Source organism: Dysidea avara, chromosome 1, assembly GCF_963678975.1.
Source record: "Dysidea avara chromosome 1, odDysAvar1.4, whole genome shotgun sequence".
Lineage (NCBI taxonomy): Eukaryota > Metazoa > Porifera > Demospongiae > Dictyoceratida > Dysideidae > Dysidea > Dysidea avara.
Window position 1 is genome coordinate 42,419,103 of NC_089272.1, and position 11,134 is coordinate 42,430,236.

Genomic DNA, 11,134 nt, shown 5'->3' on the forward strand with positions numbered 1-11,134 from the left:
CACACCAAAATTCGCCACAAATACGGAGGAAAATTTTCCCGTAATTCATCCCGTATTAACGAAGATACGTGGCAACTACGGAAAACGTCTGTAACCCCACAACGAGATTAGTAGTAATCCGTCGTGGGACCACTTTTCAGGACGTCCAGACGTAGTTACCCGTCATAATACATCGTATATATCTAGTTACGCCCCGTCATGGAAGTGCTGTCACGTAGCCGCGCACGTGATCCCGAAGGATACTCGAGGTACGAAAATCGGATATTCATTTAAATATAAAAAATATATGAAAAGTAATGAAATTCTGGTCTTCATATTCACTTCCGTCAGTTCTTTCATACAGCATTCACCGTCCTTGGGATTGTCTTCCCAATTTCTTTCAATTCTAGCGTATATCGATTGAAAATATTAAAATGCAACAACTCTCAACATACCTCTTTTGCATTCATCACTTTCTGTGCTGGCGTAAATCCTCTCATCTCAAAAATTCTAAACAGGATACATTACTATATAGTCTGATAATCAAGAATTTTGTACGTACCGTCACATTCTCTGCTCTAGTGCCATCATCTAATTTTGCTACTACCAGCAACTTTGGTGCCACACTCTACACACCATGAAAATTGATGCAGATCTCTCTTATACTTGTACTATAGTCTGCTTTTCCTTCTAAAATAGTCAGCATTCTTCCAAGAAATATTTCACTCTAAACACAAAGTTTTACTTATAAAATAATCATTCAAAAGTGCTGTACATACCATCTCACTGATAGTAAATCTTCCTCTTCTACTAGAAGCACTCAAGTCCGTTCTCTCTTGCATAGTAAGCATTTCTTCCGAGAAAGATTTCAATCTATAAACACACAAGTTTTACTTATCAAATAATCACCAAAAGTGCTGTACATCAGATCTTGCTCTTCTACTAGTACTCTAGTCTACTTTTCTTTCTTGCGTATAGTCAGTATTTCTTCTGAGAAAATTTTCACTCTAAATACAAAGATTTATAGATACAATAATCATTAGTATTCAAGAACTCTGTACACACCATCACAGTGCTGGTAGTTCTTCCTACTCCGCTTGTACTATAGTCCGCATTTCTTTCTTCAAAAGTAGTCAGCATTTCTTCTGAGAAATAGTTTACTCTAAATACAAAGATTTAAAATCTTTAGTATTCAAGAATTCTGTACATACCATCACAGTACTGGCCGGTCTTCCTATTCTACTTGTACTATAGTCCACTTATCTTTCTTCAAAAGTAGTCAGCATTTCTTCTGAGAAATAGTTCACTCTAAATACAAAGATGTAAAATCATTAGTATTCAAGAATTCTGTACATACCATCACAGTGCTGAAAGGTCTTCCTATTCTACTTGTACTATAGTCCACTTATCTTTCTTCAAAAGTAGTTAGCATTTCTTCTGAGAAATATTTCACTCTAAATACAAAGATTTATAGAAACAATAATCACTAGTATTCAAGAATTCTGTACATACCATCACAGTGCTGGCAGGTCTTCCTATTCTACTTGTACTGTAGTCCACTTATCTTCCTTCAAAAGCAGTCAGCGTTTCTTCTGAGAAATAAAATAGTTCACTCTAAACAGTGTTTCATACCTAAAATAATCATTCAAGAATGCTATACATACCGTCCCACCACTGGCAGTTCTTTCTATTCTACTAGTACACTAGTCCGCTTTTATTTCTTTCAATATAGTCAGTATTGCTTTCACTAAAGTTTTACACAATAATAATCATTCAAAAATGCTGTACATACCGTCCCACTGATATCAGGTCTTCCACTTCTACTAGAACTCTCATTCACTTTTCTATCTTCCAATATAGACAGCATTTCTTCCAAGAAATATGTCACTCTAAATGCAACGTTTTACATATAAATAACCATTTAAAGTGCTGTACATACCATCCTGTTGACAGGTCTTCCTATTCCACTACTACTGCTTTTTTTTCTTCTGGAATATCTTCCAAGAAATATTTTCAAGCATGTACCATCTCACTGCTGGCTAATCTTTCTCTACCAGTATCGTACTCGGCTATTCTTCCTGTCCAATGTTGCCATCCAGCATTTCTCAAAACAACGTTACACTCTAAATGCTTACAACAATCATTTAAGAATGTACTACATATTGTCTGACTGGTGGCAAGTCCTTCTCTTCCACTAGTACTATCATTGGGTTCCCTTTCCATCAGCATTTCCAACAACTGTTAATTCTAGATACAGAGCATCTCTTAAACACTATTCGTTTTCACGTAAGAAACTTTTGAAGAATGGTGGGACGGTATTTCAGTAAGTTTCTAATTAATGAGCGCCGGCAATCTGGAGAAGAGTTACAGCAGTAAGAGACTAAAAGTACGTTCTTTCCCTTCCACTACTGCGTTAACATATATCCTTCCACTGCTGTTATCGTCAGGATTTCTCTTCATGAATCATTCCGTTCTGGACTCTTAAACAATGGCCTCGACAATGGAAGATGACTTACTAGTAGCAGATCTGGTACTCAACATCTGTTGCGAGTATCTGCCCATCCATAAAGCTTTACAGATCAGCATACTTTACTTCTTGACGACCACCTTGTGTCTCCCCTCCCGTCTCGCCGCATGTCCGCCTCGTGGCTGCACGATCACGTGCGTAACACATTATGAACATTACTATTTAGTGCCGCTGGGATGAAGGATGAAAAGTACGATGCGATACGGTGCTGTTGGGTGTATTAAACCATCTTTTCAAGGCGGAATACAACAGTCGACAATCAGGTTTGTGTTTTAGTGAACACATGTCAGTGTTGTGGGAATCGTCGAAGTTTCGTTTGAATAGATGAACTAGACGTGTAATTCGGGTTGTATTTACCCACTGGAAACCTGTATCATGTAGATTTGTCATTTGTTTTGTAATTCCACGCACTGACGTTGTAGGTGTGGTATTCGCCTTGTAATTTAAGCACTGGCGACCTGTTTCCAAGTCTTGTATGTATGTTAATTATGTGTTACTACATACTGTCGTTTTCCAGGTCTTGTATTATTATTATTATTAAAGCTTTACAGTGGCCTGCACTGAAGGTCTGTATGTGTGTCAATTGTGACTTGTTACCGCACACTGTTGACCTGTTTCCAGGTCTTGTATGTGTGTCAGTTGTGATGTGTTGCCACACACTGTCGACCTGCTTCCAGGTCTTGTATGTGTATCAATTGTGATGTGTTACCACACACTGCATGTCGACCTGATTCCGGGTCTTGTGTGTGTGTCAATTGTAATGTGTTACCACACACTGTTGACCTGCTTCCGGGTGTTGTATGTGTGTCAATTGTGATGTGTTACCACACACTGTCGACCTTTTTCCGGGTGTTGTATGTGTGTCAATTGTGATGTGTTACCACACACTGTCGACTTGATTCCAGGTCTTGTATGTGTGTCAATTGTGATGTGTTACCACACACTGTCGACCTGTTTCCTGGTCTTGTATGTGTGTCAATTGTGATGTGTTACCACACACTGTCGACTTGATTCCGGGTCTTGTATGTGTGTCAATTGTGATGTGTTACCACACACTGTCGACCTGTTTCCTGGTCTTGTATGTGTGTCAATTGTGATGTGTTACCACACACTGTCGACTTGCTTCCGAGTCTTGTATGTGTGTCATTTGTGATGTGTTACCGCACACTGTCGACCTGCTTCTGGGTCTTGTATGTGTGTCAATTGTGATGTGTTACCACACACTGTCAACCTGATTCCGGGTCTTGTATGTGTGTCAATTGTGATGTGTTACCACACACTGTCGACCTGTTTCCTGGTCTTGTATGTGTGTCAATTGTGATGTGTTACCACACACTGTCGACTTGCTTCCGAGTCTTGTATGTGTGTCATTTGTGATGTGTTACCGCACACTGTCGACCTGCTTCTGGGTCTTGTATGTGTGTCAATTGTGATGTGTTACCACACACTGTCGACTTGCTTCCGAGTCTTGTATGTGTGTCATTTGTGATGTGTTACCGCACACTGTCGACCTGCTTCTGGGTCTTGTATGTGTGTCAATTGTGATGTGTTACCACACACTGTCAACCTGATTCCGGGTCTTGTATGTGTGTCAATTGTGATGTGTTACCACACACTGTTGACCTGTTTCCGGGTCTTGTATGTGTGTCAATTGTGATGTGTGGTACCACACACTGTCAACTTGCTTCCGAGTCTTGTATGCGTGTCAATTGTGATGTGTTCCCACACACTGTCGACCTGATTCCGGGTCTTGTAAGTGTGTCAATTGTGATGTGTTACCACACACTGTCGACTTGTTTCCGGGTCTTGTATGTGTGTCAATTGTGATGTGTTACCACACACTGTCGACTTGCTTCCGAGTCTTGTATGTGTGTCAATTGTGATGTGTTACCACACACTGTCGACTTGCTTCCGAGTCTTGTATGTGTGTCAATTGTGATGTGTTACTACACACTGTCGACCTGCTTCCTGGTCTTGTATGTGTGTCAATTGTGATGTGTTACCACACACTGTCGACCTGTTTCCGGGTCTTGTATGTGTGTCAATTGTGATTTGTTACCACACACTGTCGACTTGTTTCCGGGGCTTGTATGTGTGTCAATTGTAATGTGTTACCACATATGGTTGACCTTTTTCCGGGTCTTGTATGTGTGTCAGTTGTTACCACACTGTTGACCAGTTTCTGGGTCTTGTATGTGCATCATTGTGTGGTGTGACCACACTTTTGATATATTCTGAGATTTGTAGGTGTATCATTCATGTTACATTATACATACTTGCAATCTGATTCTGGGTCTTGTATGTGTATCATGTCTTCTCACATAAATGACCTGTTTTGTGTCTCATTAACAGTGTTATTTGTATTTACAGATCGCTAAAAAGCTATAAAATATTGAAAGAAGAAAATGAAGATCAAAGGATTGAGATTTGTAACTTAGGTATAAACACCTTGGGAATGGCAGTGTGACTGTTAAAACTTTGGTGAAATTTCAGGATGTACTGATATCTTATTGTGCAGCAAGTATAGATTATGGACATTTTATGTGCCATTTTGTTTACAATGTACAGCAAGCTATATTTCCAAGGCTCACAATATATGAGCAGCTGGATTAACCTGACGTGTAATTGCTGATATCCTCTACCTTTTTCTGTGATGAGCATGGCTGTTGTACTATGCATGCAATAATTGCAGGACAGTACTCATGATATTTATTACATGCACTGCCACTAGTGGAACCAGACTTAGAAATAATGATGTTAGTTTATTATTACGTATTTTCGTGATGATTGTTCCTTGACAGGCAGTAGATCAAGTCATTGAGTACATAGGCAATAACCATAGGGAAGTAGCTATGCAATGGTGGATCCAGGATGGGGCATTTGGGACAAAAGCCCCCCTCATCCCTCGTCACCTTTTGGAGGAATCATACTTATGAGTAATACTCAACTTTATGTCAGGGCTAAAACGATATGCAGATTTTAGTAGAATTTATTACAAATTCACCTGATTCAAAGCAAACCGAAGTCAAACTAGCTGTGAAATTGCACCTAGCATTTTCGTGCGTACTAAGCGCCTCCAACAAAAAATTATCGTGTTTAGAGATTCATAGCCTTTTACACAGCTTTTAAGACTCCACAACCATCTGCAAAAATTAATGTCAAAAATCAACAGTGAGACACTTCTAAGTGGTGATTATTTGCTACTTCATAGATGCAGCAACTAACAAGATAATCTGGTTTTCCTCACCCACCTACAACTCAGCCTATTTGTGTCCCTCCCCCTGCCAGCTCCTGGATCCGCCTCTACTATGGTATACCTTGTGCAGATACGAGTGCTGTGTCTCGGGAAACCTCCAGGGTATTTTTTGGCGGTGGGACTCGTAACTTGAGTATGCTTGACTAGAGTTGTGCAATCACTGGGGTGCAGTAACCATTTTCAGTAACCCATCTAGAACCATCCCTTCTGTTCGATCGTCATCCATCTATGGTTGACGATCTGTTCGATCGTCATCCATCCGTCTCGTAAACCTCTCAGCTTGATGAACGTAAAAAATTATGACAGCATTACAACGGCCCGCGGAGACGAACTTGATTCTGTCTTTGTACGTCCTTGCCTATTTTCAGCTTGCGAAGACGTGTTCCGTCCTCTTAGTATTTAATCATAGCAGCATTACATTCACGTAATTCTTCATAGACGGACTGAATTCCGTATTAGTACGTCCTTGCCCATTTGCAGCTTGCTAAGACGGCGTACGTTCTCTCCGTATTTATTGTGATTTAAGCTGTGCCAGAATTAGATAATGTCAGTACTAGATGGACTGCACAAATATGGCTATGTTGACTGGTATAATGTGACGGTAGGCATAACATAAGGTAGAGAAATAAAGTGAAATATGTGTAAATATGCCTATTTTTTATTTTAGCGAGACCTACTTTTTATTTTAGTGAGGTTGCAAGAAAACTATGATTACGATGATGACTCCTAAAGATATTTTTATTATGTAACGCAATACAAATCCATTGAGAGATGTTGCATAATCCAGCACTAATATTGCAAAACCAAAAATAATAAGTCACAATAGTGGCTGCGTGTTTTTTATATGGTCATGTGCTTAGTAGTTTCTTGACTGTGCGACTCACTACCGTGATTTTTTATATAAAAATTAAAACATGGGAATAGAGATCAGAAACAAGAGTCAAACAAGCCAGCATGTTAACTACACAGAGATCACCTCTATTTTGAATCAAAAAAAAACATTTATACAGAAGCATTCTTAGTACTTACTTGCCCCTGAGTTATGAAAATTACTGTTTTTTCCTTAATCTCTACCATGTCCATTTAGTCTGAATAGAGATCTCTGTGTGTTCAACATGCTGGCTTCTTTGACTCTTGTTTCTTTCAATCTCTATTCCCATGTTTTAATTTTTAAATTTATTTTTACACTAGTGGTAAACATCTGTGACTCACTTTGTTCACAGCATGAATATCAGCTCCTTGTCCTGTAAGGTACCTCACAGCTGCAAGCTTCCCAAAATGTGCTGCTTTTGCCAAGGGTGTATTGCCTTCCTGTCAGTAAAACAAAAGATGTTATTCCTCAACAGTCACTGGTACATGTATACTGTATAGCTAGTACTGTGAATGTACATATGAATGTTTCAGTTTTCTGTACAACTAGCATTATTGAAATATTTACCAATGCAAGAAGTTACACATTATACACTGTTACAGTTTGGGATAATTGATATTCATAAACCTAGTATACAACTTGAATATCAGAATATAAAGTAAGAGTTAGTGAAATATATATCAGAGATAAAAAGTTGAACCATAGGTTAGTCACACAAGCTCCAACTACAATATCATTCACATTATCTTTAGTAAAATGGGGCTCATACAAAACAAGTACCAGTGTTGTTCCAGTTATTACTGTACAGTTCTAGTTTCAGTTTTAGAACCATGATCTTTAAAATTACAGTTCCAGTTCTAGTTCTGGAACCATAACCTTTAGAATTACAGTTCTAGTTCCAGTTCTGGAACCATAACCATTAGAATTATAGTTCTAGTTCCAGTTCTGGGACCATTACCTTTAGAATTACAGTTCTAGTTCCAGTTCAGGAACTATGACATTTAGACTTATTCTTTAATTTCTGTAACAACACTTACTGTAAGTATTACCAAAAGCCCAAATTAAATTATGGACACTCACTATGAAATTATGCATGCTATAGCCTTGTCAGGTTTAATTGTTTCATGTATGTAGCTAATACTGTAGTTATCAGCATTATTACACAAACAACACTATGTAGGGTGGTACTAAAAGACCTGTAGCTAACTACGTATCAAACACTGAACCAGACATACCAATGTGACTGAGCCAGCATTGCATTTGGCATTCTCTTCTAATATTATAGCTAATCACTTGTTTCAAGCAGTGTTTTAGCACATGCATACATGGTTGTAGTACGAACAGCTTTTATGAAGTTACAGCTGTATATACCGGTACAACATTGTGTTTTTTTTGTCAGTTGATAACATTCTGGTCTTGTAAAGAGCATAAAATCTCATTGGCAAAACTGTATGGTTATGACCAATTCCAGTTCCAGTATTAGTTCCAGCACTTGATAAATTTTCTTTATAGTTCTTGTTCTATAGCTAGTTCCAGTTCTACGAAAAGCAAAATAATTGTTCCAGTTCCAGCTCTACTTCTAGAACTGGAACTGGAATAAAAAGGGCTGGAACTGGAAGTATTTTACTTCCAGTACTGAGAACTGGAACAACACTAACAAGTACGTAATGGAACTCACAAAACTATTGCTTGTATAATTTTATCACCAGATTGTGTGATGGTAGAATGTGAGACATTTGGTAAAAGAACTGTTTCAATAAACTTTCTAAACTTTTCATCCACTATTCAAACCTAATTCAGCTGATTACAAATTCTTTCCCACTATACAGTAACAAGAGTCCTTTGGACAGGTGAACATGCAACTCTATATACTACTAACATAACAACAGCCAACATCAGATATGGCATTCGTAATACATCTTAATAATTATTGGTTGTATCATCGTTAGTAACAATGCTGATACACAAAATACTTCATTATGTATAGTGTTAGCAACAGGTAGTCCAAAGGGTCAATTCCAATGACTGTCTTGTAAGGCTGCATGATGACTACTGTGTGGTTTGATATATGCATGCATATGAGCTAACAGTTAAAATATCAGAAAATCTGTGTACATATTCAGTTACATATGATATTATAAGCTACAAGAAATTTTCATGAGTTAAAACTAATTTTTTTCAGCTGTGTCTTCAAGTGACGAAATTTCTTTAAGAATGAATTATGTAACTTTACTAATTTGTTTAAATATACTTTTCTTGTATATAGGAGAAGCAGAATGACAAGCAGTGAAACTTAAGTGTGGCGTTTCCGTTCATGGAGGCTGCACCCCAGATTAAGAAGTTGTCCATCACAAATCAAACAATGGACTGGAGTGGAAATGCTATAGCTAGAAGTATATTCCATGCAACTTGCATATTTGTATATATACTTCTAATGTGCCCTGTAGTAGCTGTCTATCACAGTATGACATCATTTCCTATTGCTCGCAGCAAGATAGACAAGAACAGCCATTCTTGTTTTTTAAAAATACTGCAGTAAATTAAGCCATATGCTTGAAATGGCCAAGGCCAACCCTCAATCCAGGCGGCCAGAAAGTAGTTAACCGAATTCATTCAACTTCTCTAATATTACGTTTGTAAAATTTTCATGCAATCAATTTTCATTGGAGGCTAGCTTTGATGAAATACTTTTAACAGTGTGGTAGCTTGGCTACTACACATGCACAAATTTTTGAAATTTGTTTTCATGATTGAATGTATTTTAGTGGAGTAGATACATGTAGCAGAACATACTGCCTTACCATTATGGATCAGAGCACATGGTGACTGCAATTTATTTATGATCTAGCTATGGTTTTGCTATAGAATAAAGGACATGGCAAGCCACTCCCTTTTTCCTACGTATTTAAGCAGGGAGTTCAAGATATTGTAATCTAATCCAAAACAGCCAAGCTGTAAAAAAAGTGCTCGGCCCTCAAAAAGGCTATGGTGAAAAAAGATGTGAAATCCAAGGTGGCGGCCAAGAAATGGCTGTGATGGTAGGTTAATGGTAAAAATTTTAATAATGACAATTCAGGTGAATTTTTGTGCCGCTTGGTCTTGGCACAAAATTCACCTGAATTGTCATTGTTAACATTTTTACCATTAACCTACCATCACAGCCATTTCTTGGCCGCCACCTTGGATTTCACATCTTTTTTCACCATAGCCTTTTTGAGGGCCGCACACTTTTTTCACAGCTTGGCTGTTTTGGATTAGATTTCATTTCTTTTTGTATTTGTATACCCCAAAGCTGGCCTATGGCCGGCTTTGGACTTTTTTAACCTATCTTTTTTTCTTTACCATAGGAAGAAGAAAAAATGAAGTAGATGTACTTTAAATATTTTATCAGTAAATGTACAAATTATATGTATAATACATATATTGATTACAGAAATCTCCATGGTGGTTTCTTTGTAACTGAACACTCTACAAGGTGACTTCTTCTAGATGCTCTCTTTACAGGGTGAATTGTTTGTAGCTGAACGATCTACAAGGTAACTTCTTCTAGCTGATCTCTCTACAGGGTGATTTGTTTGTAGCTGAATTCTGTACAGGTGATTAGGGACCCGCCGATTATGCTAGCATAATTATGAGCATAATAGGTGTCTGAAAGCATTGAGCATAATGCTAGCATAATAGGTAGAATATTTGTGTAATAGTATGAATTTTTGCTTATCAAAATAGCTATCACAGAAAGATCGATATACTCTAATAGAACAGTCAGCAACTCTAATGGAACAATCACATAGCTGACTGTTCTATTAGAGTATATCGATCTTTTCTGTGATATGCATTTTGACAAGTAAGTTTGTGCTTCAGCCACTTATTATTTATCCATAAATTGGAAATTATTAGCAGAGCATGAGAACTGAGGCATAAATAATTGGGCATAATTTGAGCATAATGGATATGTATTGAGCATAAATTTAAGCACGATAGGTAAATTTTTGAGCAGTGCAGCATAGCATAATAAGTAAAATTATGAGCACAATTGGCGGGTCCCTTCAGGTGATTTGTTTGCAGCTGAGCTCTTTACAGAATGGTTTCTTTGTAGCTGAACTCTCTACAAGGTAACTTCTTCTAACTGATCTTTCTACAGGGCAATTTGTTTGTGGCTGAATTTTCTACAGGGTGACTTCTTTGCAGCTGAACTCTCTACATGGTGGTTTCTTTGTAGCTGAACTCAGCTGATCTCTCTACAGGGAGATTTGTTTGTAGCTGAACTATTCGTAAGGTAACTTCTTCTAGCTGATCTCTCTACAGGGTGATTTGTTCGTAGCTGAATTCTGTACAGGTGATTTGTTTGCAGCTGAGTTCTTTACAAAATGGTTTCTTTGTAGCTGAACTCTCTACAAGGTAACTTCTTCTAACTGATCTTTCTACAGGGTGATTTGTTTGTAGCTGAACTATCTACAAGGTAATTTCTTCTAGCTGATCTCTCTACAGAGTGATTTATTTG

General features: G+C 37.9%; 1 long non-coding RNA gene across 6 annotated transcripts; it reads right to left on the reverse strand.

Annotated features, from left to right (window-relative positions):
• Positions 1-243: 243 nt before the first annotated feature.
• On the reverse strand, positions 244-3,009 carry LOC136250393 (uncharacterized). 6 transcript variants are annotated; one of them, XR_010698524.1, is made up of 9 exons: positions 1,919-3,009; positions 1,772-1,868; positions 1,644-1,726; positions 1,492-1,593; positions 889-986; positions 759-832; positions 542-706; positions 435-489; positions 244-385 (listed from the first exon to the last, which is right to left on the reverse strand). It is a non-coding gene; the product is annotated as an uncharacterized lncRNA (long non-coding RNA). The 6 variants fall into 6 exon arrangements; XR_010698520.1 differs by having other exon boundaries at positions 759-852; positions 903-986; positions 1,492-1,571; positions 1,612-1,726; positions 1,919-3,008; XR_010698519.1 differs by having other exon boundaries at positions 759-852; positions 903-986; positions 1,492-1,571; positions 1,919-3,007.
• Positions 3,010-11,134: the final 8,125 nt, after the last annotated feature.